The sequence below is a fragment of the Oryctolagus cuniculus genome, chromosome 11 (genome assembly GCF_051225735.1).
Source record: "Oryctolagus cuniculus isolate XC-2025 breed Fujian yellow rabbit chromosome 11, ASM5122573v1, whole genome shotgun sequence".
NCBI lineage: Eukaryota > Metazoa > Chordata > Mammalia > Lagomorpha > Leporidae > Oryctolagus > Oryctolagus cuniculus.
The window spans coordinates 2,837,138-2,851,531 of NC_142877.1; the positions used below are offsets into that span (position 1 = coordinate 2,837,138).

Sequence of the window (14,394 nt, forward strand, 5' to 3'; positions counted from 1 at the left end):
AAGACGCGTGGGTACCTGCATATTGGCAAATTCTCACTCTTAAGCTTCAAGGACCCTGAGAAGTGTGTACAAATGCTTGTGATAGGTTAATTTAATAAATTAAATATAATGAATGATTCCAATGCACTAAAGAAAAACTTCTACACGGAACAAAAGGATAGAAGGAAACGTGAAAAATCTCAGTTATCTCTGGCTGGGGTGGGGAGTGTGTGAATGCTTTTATTTCCTTTTCAATAGTTTTCTGAATTTTCAGTAAGAGGCATAATTTTCTTTCTAGTCAGAAAGAAAATGTCTAAAAGAAATAAAAATGGAGAGGATCAGACAAGCAAATAACTAAGTAGACAACACAACACCCAACAGCGCGGAAGCCAGAGGGAGACTGGGAGGGCTGCCGGTGCCACTTGGGGTCCCGTCAGAGCCGCCGGTGTCACTCTGGGTCCCGTCAGAGCCGCCGGTGTCACTCAGGGTCCCGTCAGAGCCGCCGGCATCACTCTGGGTCCCGTCAGAGCTGCCGGCATCACTCTGGGTCCCGTCAGAGCCGCCAATGTCACTAGGATCCATCAGAGCCGCCAGCATCACTCTGGGTCCCGTCAGAGCCGCTGGTGTCACTAGGGTCCCGTCAGAGCCGCCGGCATCACTCGGGGTCCCATCAGAGCCGCCGGTGTCACTCGGGTCCCGTCAGAGCCGACCGCTCCTCTCCGGCTCACTCCCTCTGCTTGTGGGGCGTCTCCTCCACCCCCAGACGTCAGCAGGCCGGGCTGCTGCCCATCACAGCGCACCCAAATCACCCAGAGGCTCAGGGGCTTGTGACACAACGATTTCTGCACCTCCCCTCCCCGGGAGCTGGAAATGCCATCAGTCACGCGCTTGGGATTCCGAAGTGACAGGGACTCAATTTCCAGGAGCGGAACCGAGGCTCCACGAGGCTTAATGGACTTTAAACGGTGGAACAAAGGAGCAATGACGACGGGACGAGGGCATTCCTGCTGCGTCATCCGTGTGCAGAGAAAGCGACACTGGAAACCAACAGACCACAATGTGGCAAGATAATTACATGTAGCGCACACACGCACACACACACACGTGTGTGATGGTTCCTTTTTTGTCTATCCAATTGACCGGGCCTCAGGGTGCCCAGACATTGGGCCAAACATTCTTCTGGGCGTCTGAGGGTGGGTGAGATGGACACTGGATGGGCAGATTGAGTGAACAGACTGCCCCTCCCCCGTGTGGGCGGGCCTCAGCCGTCAACGGAACAAAAAGGTGGAAGGAAGAATTCTGTGGCTGCCTGCCTGCCTGTATTCAATATGCAGATCTGCACTGAAATGCACCCCACGGGCCTCCCAGGTCTCAGGCCGCAGGCTCAGGCTGCACCCACCAGCAATTCCGGGTCCTTAGCTGACTGCCCTTAACCACAAGGGCCAACTCCTTCTGATAAACCTGTCAGTGGATGGACAGAAGGATGGATGGACAGACAATCCCCACACCCTGTTGTTTGCGCATCTCAGGAGGACAACTGTAACACACACACATACATGAAACATTGTCCATATATCAGCACCTTCCCTCTGTATCGCCCTTCTCTTTAGAGAAACAATGGCACAACCTTGGTTCTGAGTCTTTACTCTTTTGGTCCATGCATCTCTTTCTTTAACTTAGAAGTCAAACGCTCAACTTGCAAGGACACAGTAAAGATCTCTTCCCAACAACAAGTGCCTTCGTCAGAACAGACTCACCGTCCATCACAGTGCACCCTCCTTCGTCTAAGGCTGCACTGCCTCTCTCCAAGACGCAAGAAGGAAGTTCACACGCATGCAGTGTTTCCAGAAACAAGACTTAGGACCTCACTACAACTGCCTCCTCTCATACCGGTTTGATGCACATGTCCTGTGGCCATCCACATTTATAGCTTTCTGTCACTGGATGTGTCACCTCCGGTCTCAACTCTGCCTTCTACAATGCTAGGTCAAGAAATATCCTGGTGTGCATCCGATTTTTTTTCTACTGCTTTCCCAGGCCATACAAGAGAGTTGGATCGGAAGTGGAGCAGCCAGGTCTTGAACCAGTGCCCATATGGGATGCCAGCGCTTCAGGCCAGGGCATTAACCCGCTGCACCACAGCACAGGCCCCAAGATTTTTTATTAATGTGAATTGAAAACAAACATTTTAAATGAGTCAATAAATTTCACAGGAACATCTAGACTTTCACATTCCCTTAAAAGTCAGAAGGTGTGATGTTGGGTTCATATCCCCAGAAGATCACAACTAGGTAGGCCAACCAATATCCTCCTCTTCAGACAGGGCGGAAGTGGTTCAAACTACCATGGTCCCCGCTGCTCTCCTGGTCCCGCCGTGGTCCCCGCTGCTCTCCTGGTCCCACCGTGGTCCCCGCTGCTCTCCTGGTCCCACCGTGGTCCCCGCTGCTCTCCTGGTCCTACCGTGGTCCCTGCTGCTCTCCTAGCCCAGGGCAGGGACGGTTGCTGGGTCCAGAGTGACTGGTGGGTGCCAGCCTGGCCCCAGGGGCACCGGTGTCCCCATCCTTGCACGGAGCCACCCACACCCATCCAGGCTCTTTGGGAAGCTCCTCGTCACACCCCACCCACGGCCAGTCTGCGCATGCGGCCGGCCCAACGGCGAGGTCCTTGACAGCAGGATGGGAACCTCAGACAGGGCAACGAGAGCTGACATGCTGAGCCCACACGATGCACTGAGCACTCTCCACATCCCCTGAACGTGACCCTGCCATCCCCTGCCATCTCTCCAAGGCCAAGGGCCTTCCCAGAGACCACTCAGCTGACCGGGTGGACCCAGGTAGGTCTGAAGGCAGCAGCCATGTAGCACGCGTGTGCCTGCAGCACACGCAGGACGCACGTTCCTCACTGTACATGGGGGTCACACTCACAGAACAAGCAGTCGGCCTGGGGGCACCAGGCCCGCATTTGCAAGTCTTCTCTTTCCTTTTCCATTTCAGCATAAAGCAGGAACAATGAGTGAGAACAGACTTGGAGGAAGCCACTTCCAACACAGGACGTCCCTTCTAAGGGTCTAAGGAGAGGGAAGCAAAGGAGTATCCACCCATCCAAATGTCATCCATCCACCCACCCATCTGTCCACCTACACACCTATCCATCCACGTAACCTATCTGTCATCCATCCGGCTGTCATACACCAGTTACTTATTCAAACCTACCATGTGTGAACACTGGGAGAGAAAACAAGATGGGTACTGTCCCTGCCCTCACAAGCTATGGCTTGGTCCATGAAACAGGTCATTAACTAATCTGTGTCTAAATAACAAAGAAATTATTCTGTGGGTGATTGCTACTTTCAATAGTAGTTTCACGAGTACTTCTATAACAACATTTCCAGTTTGCTAAAGAGCTCAGACCAGAAAAGTCTACCTGGTTGACGGGGAGTGTGCAGCCATCAGGAAGCTCAGGCCATGTGTCCTGTAGGACTGAGGCCAATGACGTGGGATCTGACGCAAGATGGCCTGGATTTGGATCCTGCCCTTGAGACCCTAGACTCTCCTAGGGTCTCAGGTTGCTCACATTTAGAATGGTGGTTCTCTGTCTCTCCTTCTCTCTCTCTGTAACTCTGCCTCAAAAAAAAAAAAAAAAAAAGAATGGTCGAATGGTGGTAATAACCATGGGAATCTCTAGAGCTATCTAGAAACTTCTAGAAGTAAAGGATGTGAAAAGCTATGTGCCTGGCAGATAAGAACAGTCCACCAAGAAAGACAGAAGCTGCCGTCATAGAACCATCACCGACTCTACCTTCCAGAAACTTCTCCAAGGAAAAGGCGGCTCCCAATCCAACCGCACAATAGGAGGGGTGGCTTTCGCCAAAAGAACGTCTTTCCCTGCTGTGTTTGTTGGTGCAGTTTTGCTTCCTGAGCTGCTCTTGAGCGTGGCAAGTTTGTTCCTTTTCAGGAATCATCTCAGATGTGGTCCCGGTGGACACCGAGGTTGAGACAGGAAAGGCACAGTCAGGAGTCAGACGCACGCCCCGTGCCTACAGAGGGAGCTCACGTCCCAGGAGAGGAGCATGAATTCCACAGGGAGTTTAAGCCGGCACATCGTCCCCGGCCGTGCGCTCGGAACGCACAGGAGAGAAGACGTCATGGCCAGACCAACTGTGCAACCCCGGCGACGGGTGGCCAACACCGCTGGACGGGCAACAAAGTCACCATAGGATGCACGGCCACGTCCGGCCGCTGTCCTTGCTGGGACATCTTCAGCCTGCAACAAGAGGGCCAGACCTGGCCACAGCCACCACTCTGCCAAGGTGTGACCAGACAGCTCCTGGGGAAGCCTGGACAGATGGCAGCCGGCAACGTCCTCGCCCAGAGCGCTCTCCCCTGCTACAGCCATCTCTGGTCAGAGCCTGTGGGGGCGGGGATTATGGCCTCCAGCCCATACGGGGCTTCCCCGGGGACCTCGGGCTGCCCAGACTTTCTCTGCCTGTGCCGTCAGTGAATGTGGAAATGCATCCACACTCAGGAAGCGGCGGCTACCTCTCAGCTAGCTGCTGATCTGTCGATGCGCTCTGCTCTGTTTTCCATCACCGTGTTAATAATCACCACCGAGAGCAAAGATTAACCGCCGCCATGCAGAGCAGCAACGGAGAGCAAGGCCGCTGTGCCAGGGCCTTTGCACCCCTCTCACCCTGCAGGGAGAACACCCTGGTACCTGCGTGGGAGCAGGGGTACTGGGGCTCCGAGAGCTCACAGCCTTACATGAGGCCCAACAGGGGGGTGGTCTGCCCAGCCCCCCGCCCACACCCACTGCGCCCACCTCTGCAGGCTGACCAGGAGCACAAGTCTGTTCTGTTCAAATCCAGACCCTGCCCCTCACTGGCCGAGGGCTGGGGGAGTTCTCAGTGTCCTCCTCCTTAGCCCAGGAGCAGCAGTAGCCGCCAGGGTGGGACAGCGAAGGTCTGCCAAGCACCCGAGGCCCTCGGCAAGCACACTCAGCTAGTAAAGCCTGAACCCACAGAACCACGCACGCCCCTGCTCACTGCCCTGACTCAGGAACTGGTGGGCAACCCCCAGCCCAACCCAGAAACGCCAAGAAGCCACTGCCGGTGACACACATCGTATTCAAAAAACCAAAGTGACACAAACACAGTAAGTCACTCTTCATCCTCAGATGGGCAGGTGTAAGAAAAGGTGGGCGGGATCAGACACCCGAGGGAACAGCAGCTTCTGACACCTTCTGCAGGACCACAGATGGATCCAAGTCTCCCGGGAGAACCCCACAGCCATCCCGGACAAAAGCTCACAGGCCCTTCACGGCCGGGGCCCCCACCCTGAGCTGCGTGTAACAGCCCCAAGCTGTGCGTGACCTGGCGAGCGTGCTGCGCCTCGGGAACCTCGCAGCCATTCCTCAGGACCAAACACAGCTCCCAGATGCACCTGTGCCCAGGAGCAGGCGGGCAGCCTGCGGGTGACCTCTGACTGCCCGGCAACACGGGGCGCACACAGATGGAGGAGAAACCAACCCCGCACACCACAACGCACACGGGCCGAGTCTGCACCGTGGGGACATCGCTTCTCCCTTTGGGTTTTTCTGCCTTCAGCAAATATTTCACACAAACAGCTAAGTGCAACTTTTATATGTAAAGACAGTTTTATTAGGCAAAATTTTAATCAAAAGCGAGTGGGCAGGGTGGGCATTTGGGGCCGTGCTTGACACCGCTCGGGACGCCTGCAGGCCACAGGCGTGCCAGGTACAAGTCTCCACTCCTCTGCCTCCCACCCAGCTTCTTCCTGACACACAGCAGGTGACGGTTCAAGTACTCAGATCTCTGCCATCCACAGGGGAGACCCAGACTGAGTTCTGGGCTCCTGGCTGTGGCCTGGCCCCGCCCTGGCGGTTACAGCCATTTGGGGAGTAAATCAGCAGACAGATCTCTCTCTGAAATAAAACATACTTGAACATGTGTGTGCGTGTGTGTGTGTGCGTGTGCTGATACATATTTCTAAAGCAACTAAGCAGCCTTCCCTCCCCTTATTTCAGCTAATGCCAGGTCCCCCATCCTGAACGCCCCATGAAGAATTCTGGAACGGCCTCCACACCGGACATGGTGCCCACTGCCACAGTCTTTGAGCCAGGGCAGTGCTACGGCAACGCCCAGCGTGGGAGCCACCAGCCACAGGCGGATATTTGAATTTAAACCAATGACAGCTAAGGTTAAAGATTCCCTTCTGCTGTTGCATGAGCCACACTCAAAGGCACAGCAGCTGTCTGGGGCCAGCGGCGACACCTCTGGGCGGCACAACGCAAGTCTAGAATGTTCCTTCATCATGCAGAGTTCTGTGGCACCTTGCTTATCCGTAACCGACCTCAGAGTGAGACCAGAGAAGACAGAAGCATGGCAGATGCCTCATTTTCTTCTGTAACCAGGCACAGTGACCATTTGGATGCTGGGAGCCAGACGGCTCTCTGTGAAAACCATCCGATCCCGGCACTCAGCGTCGGGGCCCCCAGAAATGAATGAAACTGAAAATCAGACATTCTCCAATGCTTTCATTCAGCTACGCAGCTTGGGAGAAGATACCCTTAGGAAAACTCAAAATGATAACGGAGCTGGGAACTTACTAGCGAACCTGTTACAAAGTCTTGGTTCTATAAGAACCTCCTGTGCTGCTATTATAAATAATTAACTGTGCTATCATTAACCTTGCCACTGTCACACCACGCAAGGAACCAGAGTCTAAAGCGGCAGGAGCCACTAAACCGTGGGCACATGGGCCTCATAATTAAAATTAAACAGGGCATTAGCAGCCTTTTCGGTGACATGCAAAGCCAGCCAATATCCAAGTGCCCAAGCCAATGAACCTCTATTTAAAATATACCCAACGAAGCTGGCGCTGCGGCTCACTAGGCTAATCCTCCGCCTGCGGCACTGGCACACTGGGTTCCAGTCCCGGTCAGGGTGCCTGATTCTGTCCCGGTTGCCCCTCTTCCAGTCCAGCTCTCTGCTGTGGCCCGGGAGTGCAGTGGAGGATGGCCCAAGTGCTTGGGCCCTGCACCCCATGGGAGACCAGGAGAAGCACCTGGCTCCTGCCTTCAGATCAGCGCTGTGTGCCGGCCATTGGAGGGTGAACCAACAGCAAAGGAAGACCTTTCTCTCTGTCTCTCTCTCTCTCTCACTGTCCACTCTGCCTGTCAAAAAAAATTTTTTTTAATTAAAAAAATAAAATACACCCGACATTCACAAAGCCTTAACCCCAGCGCCATGGACACCATCAGGAGTCAGACGCGCCCTTCCATCAGCAGAGCCACCGCCACGTGTCTCCTGTCTCCGTCACCTCGGACACTCCACAGACACTCCGCTCACTCAGGTGATGCCCCGGGACCCAGAGGGAAGGTGGCCCCCTGGAGTTTCCCTGGGCCTAGGTGCTTGGAAATAGGGGAGCACGAGTGATGTGGGGGACAGAAGGTGGTGTTTGGGTCCAGCCCCAGCACTTCCACTCATCCTGGGACCTGTCAAAGCCACCCACTGCCGCTGTCAGAAGTGACAGAACTCCAGTTCAGACCAGTGTAAGAGAAAGCCCGGGAGCACCCGCCTCACCCACAAATGGACCCAGACACGGCCTCACCACCGCCTCCTCCGGCTGAGCTTTGGGCTGCATCCATCCATTGTCCAGCAGACCTCACCTGGCTCGGGGAAGGCGCCACAGCTCTGCGGCCTCCCTCCCAACAGTCCGGGACCTCCCCAAGGAATAGACCGACCTCTCTCTCTCTCTCTCCGCCCCCCCCCCACCTCTCTCCCAAGCCCCAGCTGACATCCTGGAATACATGCTCACTGGAGAGCCCCAAGTCCCGTGCATCCAGGAACCATTCACCGTGGTTACAGGAAGACGGTGCAGGGTGGTGTCCAGCCCCAAGTGGACGGGAAGGGGCAAGGCCTGGCTGCCCACTCTGGGCCAGGGTTCTGAACGTCCGTGTGGCTCTCTCCTCCTTCCTCCGCCCCCACGCCCTGCTCGGTGCACAGCCACACCAGGGCCTCACTCACCAGCACGGACCAGGGCCGCTGGGACGCTTCCTCCCCGAGACGTTTCTATCGGCTCCAACCAGCAGGGCTCCCACTCAGAGCCCCCCACCCAGGATTGCCTTGAGAACCGCGGGGCTGCGAGGATCTGGCTTCCCTCCTGTGTTTTGAAGGATTTAACAGAACCACAAGAACCGATGTCTAACTCCAGAGCCACCCATCATTTATTCCATTCCATTGTCCGGCACGGAGCCTGACCTGTGTGGGACAGGCGTGTAGCCTGTGGGACCTCTCTCAGCAGAGACCACAGAGGCGGGACAGGTACCCCGAGGAGTGAGGCTGTCCGGGGCACACCCAGAACCTTCCATGGCTCTCTGCGGGTAATGATGCAGTGTGTGAACTTGGTCTGGCCTCCCAGCCTCTGGTCCTTTCCTGAACATGAGACAAGCGCACGTTCAAGCGGCCAGCTGCAAGAAGTGGCGCTGGCATTGCAACACAACAGTAAAATTCACCCACGACGGCAAGACCTAACCCTCCACAGCTGCACCAGCGCCACACACGGTTATAAGGACTTTGCCAGTAGGTAATTCCTGCAGGCCGGCGCTGCCCACACGCTACAGACTAGGAAACGGAGGCACAAACAGGTCAGCCACCGTGCCCAAGGTCACCCAGCTGGTGAGCCGTGACACTGGCCTGGACCGGGCTTAGCTTCCGGCATCCAAGCACACTTCCCACTCCTCTCTGTGGTGCTGCAAGTGGCAACGGCCAGAGCACTCGCAACCGCGGGACAAAGCTGCTCGCCCCTTCCTGAGCTCCAAGCCCCGGCTGCTTTGCTGTGGACTGTCCACATGATGCCACAGCGAACCGTGGAGAGAGGACCACTATCAAAACACATAACGAGGGGCCGGCACTGTGGCATAGTGGGCTAAGCCTCCATCTGCAGCGCCCGCATCCGACATGGGTGCCGGTTCTAGTCCTGGCTGCTCCTCTTCCGATCCAGCTCTCTGCTGTGGCCTGGGAAAGCAGTAGAAGATGGCCCAAGTCCTTGGGCCCCTGCCCCTGTGTGGGAGATCCAGAGGAGGCTCCTGGCTCCCAGCTTCTGGCTTCGAATTGGCTCACCTCCAGCCATTGAGGCCATTTGGGGAGTGAACCAATAGATGGAAGACCTTTCTCTCTGTCTCTCCCTCTCACTGTAACTCTACCTCTCAAATAAATAAATAAATAAATAATCTTTTTTAAAAAATGCAGTAACTAAAGAAATCCAAGGCCAGAGTAGCCCAGTGGCTTTTCCAAGAGAAGACAGACGTCGCGGTCCCAAGTGCTGGCAGGAAGACAAGACAGATAGCCTCTCTCCCTTCCTGTCGCTTGTACCTGGGGTGGAGGTGAGAGCAGACGTAGTAAACAGGAATCCCTAAAAGCATGGAGGAGTCACAAACACCGAAACTGCAGTGGAAAAAGAACAAGGGGGGTGGTAACTGGGACAGAACACCCCGAGCCTTCGGAGAGGGAGAGAGAATAGCAGGGAGGGGTCTTGGGTACTGGCCGTAGATAGTCACCCTCCACTCCACTGAGTGGCCGTGGGGATAGCTCTCACTTTCGCCTGTCCTGCCCTCAGGCACCTGCTCTCCTGGGGGGACCCTCACTCTGCGTTCATGGCTACAATGGGTTTCAGAAATGAGAAGCAGGCACGCCACCCAGCAGGCCAATCAAAATGCCCCATTCTCACTCTGCACGCAGTGATTGGTCAAGGCGGGCACCTGACCCAGGCCAGGTGAGTCAGCATCCGTTCTCCTTCTTGGGAAACATCCGTTGGCAGAGATCCCGGAGCAGTACGGGGTTTCTAAGGCAGAGGCACCAAGAGCCATCGCGGAAAGACCGCCTGCCAGGGAAGGGAGCGGCTCGGAGGAGTGCGGGGAGACGGCGTGAGCGCTCGACCCACCCCTGAAAACAAGGAGCTGAAGCCAAGGTTTACTGGCCCCTTGCACCACGAAAGCCCCTTCCCCGGGGCCGGCCCTGTGGCACAGAGGGCAAAGCCGCCACTTGTGACAACGGTATCCCACCTCAGAGCCCGGCTCAAGTCCTGGCTTCCTGCTACTGCACCTGGGAAGGCAGTGGGAGACGGCCAAGGACCTGGGGTCATTTACCCATGTGGGAGGCCACGAACAGCTCCTGGCTCCTGCCTTGGGTGTGGCCCAGCCACTGGGGAGGGAACAAGATTTGTGCGTGCGTGTGTGTGTGTGTGTGTCACTCTGCCCTTCGAATAAAATAAGTCTTAAAAATAAAGGCGCTAACTCCCCTCTCAGGGCAGGTCAACCAGGACTCAGTTGTCAGTCAGCACAGAAACCTGCTGGAGCCGGCCCTGGCAGACCCTGGGGAGGGCAGGGTCACAGGGAGAGGAGACCCAGGGCAGGTCTTCCCCAGGGGCTGGGAGCAGGGAGACAGGAAGCCTGAGAGGCAGGAGACAGCAGCAGGAGACGGTGCCTTTGCCACAGTTCACCCGCATCGTCCCCAAACGCCTGAGATGAAGCACTGACCCTGCGACCCCGGAATTGACAGAGGCCACCGGGGAAGGTCCTATCCCAGCCCCAGTGGAGACAGCAGCGGGTGTGCCCTCGGGGACCAGGACACAGGGAGATGCCGTCCACAGCAGAGGCGAGGCCTCGAGCCCATCCTCCCTGGGCGCCCGCAAACACCCTGACTCCAGACTCCTGTCCTCCAGCACGGAGCGAACATGGATCTCCATTGTCTGCAGTGTCTCCTATCAGCAGCTCCAGCAGAGGGCACGGGCGGCATGGGTAGGGGTGGGGGGAGGTAGGGAGGAGCTCAGAGGGAACCAGACAGGGGAGGCTGCCATGGCCTCCAGAAAGGCAGGGCTTGGCACGGAGCAAACGAGCCCGTGGGCACCGGGCCCACCCCACTGCCACAGTGCCCACACCAACCCCACGACGGCTCCCGGCCAAGGGCAGCGCTGGCGTCTTTTTGCTGGAGAGTGAAGCTCATCAGTGTGAGGAATCCACGCGTGTGACGAGACTTCAAAGGCACAAACAGGCGTGGAGGCCGCGCTGGTGCCGCGGACGGGGCTGTGCCAGGGATGAGGTCGCCACTGGTCGGCCACCAGGCAGGTGTGGGCGCTGTCACCGGGGGGGGGGGGCAGGGCCTCTGGGAGCTACCCCAGCTCCGATGCTGGGGTAAAATTACTTCCAAATACAGAAGTTAGAAAAGGCAAACCATTTCCCTCCAACACTCATCTTCCCGGCCCAGGACTCCCGCTTTTCTTAGTCTGATTAACACACACCCCAGTCTCCCCCAGATCCAGCCTCCTTCTGGTTGAGAGGAAAATGGGTGTGAGGAATCTTCCAGAACCCACTGCAGGAGCCAGGAGAAAATGAGCCGATCCGCTCACACGCTTTGCGCTTCCTTGAGGTTTATTTGTTTCTTTGCCCAGCAGAACCCAGGGAGAAGACAGGCGAGCCTTTCTCCCGGGAGCCGGGATGGCCCCGCACGCACTGCCCGCTCCAAGCCGCAGCTCCCAGGGCCAAAGGCTCCATTCACCCAGATGCTGGCTCATCTGCCGGGCTGGCCTTCTGTGAAACGCCTGATTCTCGTTTCCAGCCGTGATTCCTCTCCCAGCGCGGCCCCGAGCCCGCCTCAATGGCAGCCTTGTCCCCCGGGAAGACAAAGCCGCCTTTGCCAGGAGCACGGCAGAGGGACGCAGCAGCTGAGCGCGCAGGGAGCGCCGTCACTGGCCCTTTCTTCCCCGGCACATGGGGGCGGCCCTGCCAGGAACGTGCAGGGCGGCAAGCTCCTGAGCGCCTGTCTCCTGGCAAGTGGAGAGCGTAAACAAACCTTGGGAGGAGGAAGTGGGGCAGAGGCGCCGTCCCCAGCGGCCAGCGCTCCAAAGTGGCCACGTGAGCAGGAAACCTCGAGGCTGAAGCCTTCAGAGATAGGGACTTCACAGTCCCCTGGGGAAGTCAAGAAAGAGCAAGACCCTAAGTGGGCAGGGAGGCCAGGGAGGCATGGGAGGGGAGAGGCAAGCACCGCATGGATGATGGACAGACAATGGGTGACTGATGGGTGATGATGGGTGACTGATGCATGGATGACGGGTGGATGACAAGTGGATGATGGACGGATGAGAGACAGATAAACAGATGGGAGAGAGAGGTAATTGATGGCAGCAGTTGATGATAGCTAGATGGATAATTGACAGATGATAGGCAGGCACTTCTTAACAGGAGGGCACAGCTGAGTCACAGATACAGATGGGGACCCTGACCCAACCAGGGCTATCTCGTCCCAGATCTCTATGTCCTGGCCACATGTCCCTCCCCAAGGCACCCCTGCCATGGACACGCAACAGGTCTCAGACGGACCTCTCCAGCACGGAACAGGCCCCCCAGAGCTGCCAGGACCACCTTGCTGGGCCTCCTGCTCCAGCCAAGGACCTCGGAGTTACTTGGCTCCTCTGCCCCTTGACCCAAATCTGAGTCCTCAGCACATTCACCAGAACGTGGCCACTTCTGCCACGGCCAGCGCTACATGTGGCAACTTCTGCCACGGCCAGCGCTACACGTGGCCACTTCTGCCACGGCCAGCGCTACATGTGGCCACTTCTGCCATGGCCAGCACTACACGTGGCCACTTCTGAACGCTGACTGTAGGGGATCTTAGGTGCAGGAGGTCCCTACGGAAGACGACCTAGGGAGCAGGAAAGAGGGAGCAGGGAGAGCGAGGCGCACACAGGTGCATTCTCAAGGCCACCACCAGCAGCAGCCGCCCACCTGGAGGCTGGACGATGTGTGAGGGCCGTCCCTGGGGTACTCGCTCCCCGGCTGACCGGGCTGCAGTGCTCCTGCCCGGTGTGCGTCAGCTGCCACGCCGGCTGAGCAGAAGCCACGGCCAGACACGGGGCAGGCTCCTTCTGGAGGATCTGACACAGCGGAACAGGTGTCTGCGAGCTCTCCGACTTACCCTTCCTTCCCCAGTGTTGTCTAACTCAAACCCACAGCCTCACAACTCCCCAGCTCTGAAACAAAGCCCACCAGGGCCACGACAGCGCCTCGGGGTCCTTACTCATGGCTTCCCTGTCGCCAGTACTCTCTCCCCCATCACTTGCTCTGGTCGCCTTCTTCCTCCAAGCACATACCCACCCCAGGACCTTTGCACCTGCTCCTCCCGCCCTCTGCCTCGAATCCTCCTCTCCACGGTGTCCCCAGGCCCCCGTGCTCACGCCCTCACTCCCAGGCCCTCCTCCATACCTCTCACTGCTTCAGCCTCACTGGATCACCACTCAGGACACTGTGACCCCCCAGAGTCTCCGCAGACCTCACTAACTTTTTATGACATAACTATTGGGCCAGTGCTGTGGCGCAGTGAGCTAAGCTTCCGCCTGCGGTGCCAGCATCCCTGATGAGCACCAACTCATAACCTGGCTGCTCTTCTTCTGATCCAGCTCTCTGCTATGGCCTGGGAAAGCTGTGGAAGACGGCCCAAGTGTCTGGGGCCCTGCACCCACCTGGGAAATCTGAGAGAAGCTCCTGACTCCGCACTTCAGATCGGCCCAGCTCTGGCCATTGAGGCCATTTGGGGAGTGAACCAGTAGATGGAAGATATCTCTCTCTCTCTCTCTCTGACTCTCAATTCTGCCTCTCAAATAAATAAATAAAATCTTAAAAACATATTTATTTGAGAGGCAGCATTATAGAGAGAAAGGGAGAGAAGCCAGGAGCCTGGAACTCCATCCAGGGCTCCCACATCAGTGGCTGGGGTCTAAGCACTTGGGCCATCTTCTGCTGCTTTCACGGGCACATTAGCAGGGAGCTGGATGGGAAGTGGAGCAGCCGGGACGCGAACCGCCATCCTGTGTGATGCCGGTGTTGCAGGCAGCAGCTGAACCCACTGCGCCATGACGCCAGCCCAGTTTACACCCTGTCTGCCTCCCTCGTCCCCGGAGTACTCATTCCATGGTGACAGAAACCAGAGTCTTCACTCCCTATGCCACAGACAGCTACACATGTGCCCGAGGCAGTGACAGGCAGACACGGGTGTCCAATACTTGTTTGTCAAATGACTGGCACGCGGCAATTCCAGAAGAAGAGTGCAAATTTCCTTCAACTCCCCACAGGGAGTTACAAAGAACACGCCCGGGTCGGACGCCCTCCGAAGCTGGTGCAGCTCTGGTGCCCACAGATGTCCCGAGCACGGGACACGCACGAGACCTCCCGTGTCCCCATCCACGGGCGGGTGTGTGTCCTCGGGTGTAACTGGCACACCCCCAAGTCCAACAGCAACTCAGAACTGGCCCCAAACCCACAGGGAGACCTCAGGCAGGAGTCAGCACTGGGCAGCAGCTCACAGCCAGGGACCGAGGGGCGGCCAGGGACCGTGCTCCCAGA

The 14,394-nt window shown here is 57.1% G+C and overlaps 1 protein-coding gene across 2 annotated transcripts in view; it reads right to left on the bottom strand.

Moving 5' to 3' along the window:
* Positions 1 to 14,394, bottom strand: part of PHACTR3 (phosphatase and actin regulator 3) — a 228,891-nt gene that overhangs the window by 167,185 nt on the left and 47,312 nt on the right. The gene's annotated exons all lie outside the window — the stretch shown is intronic.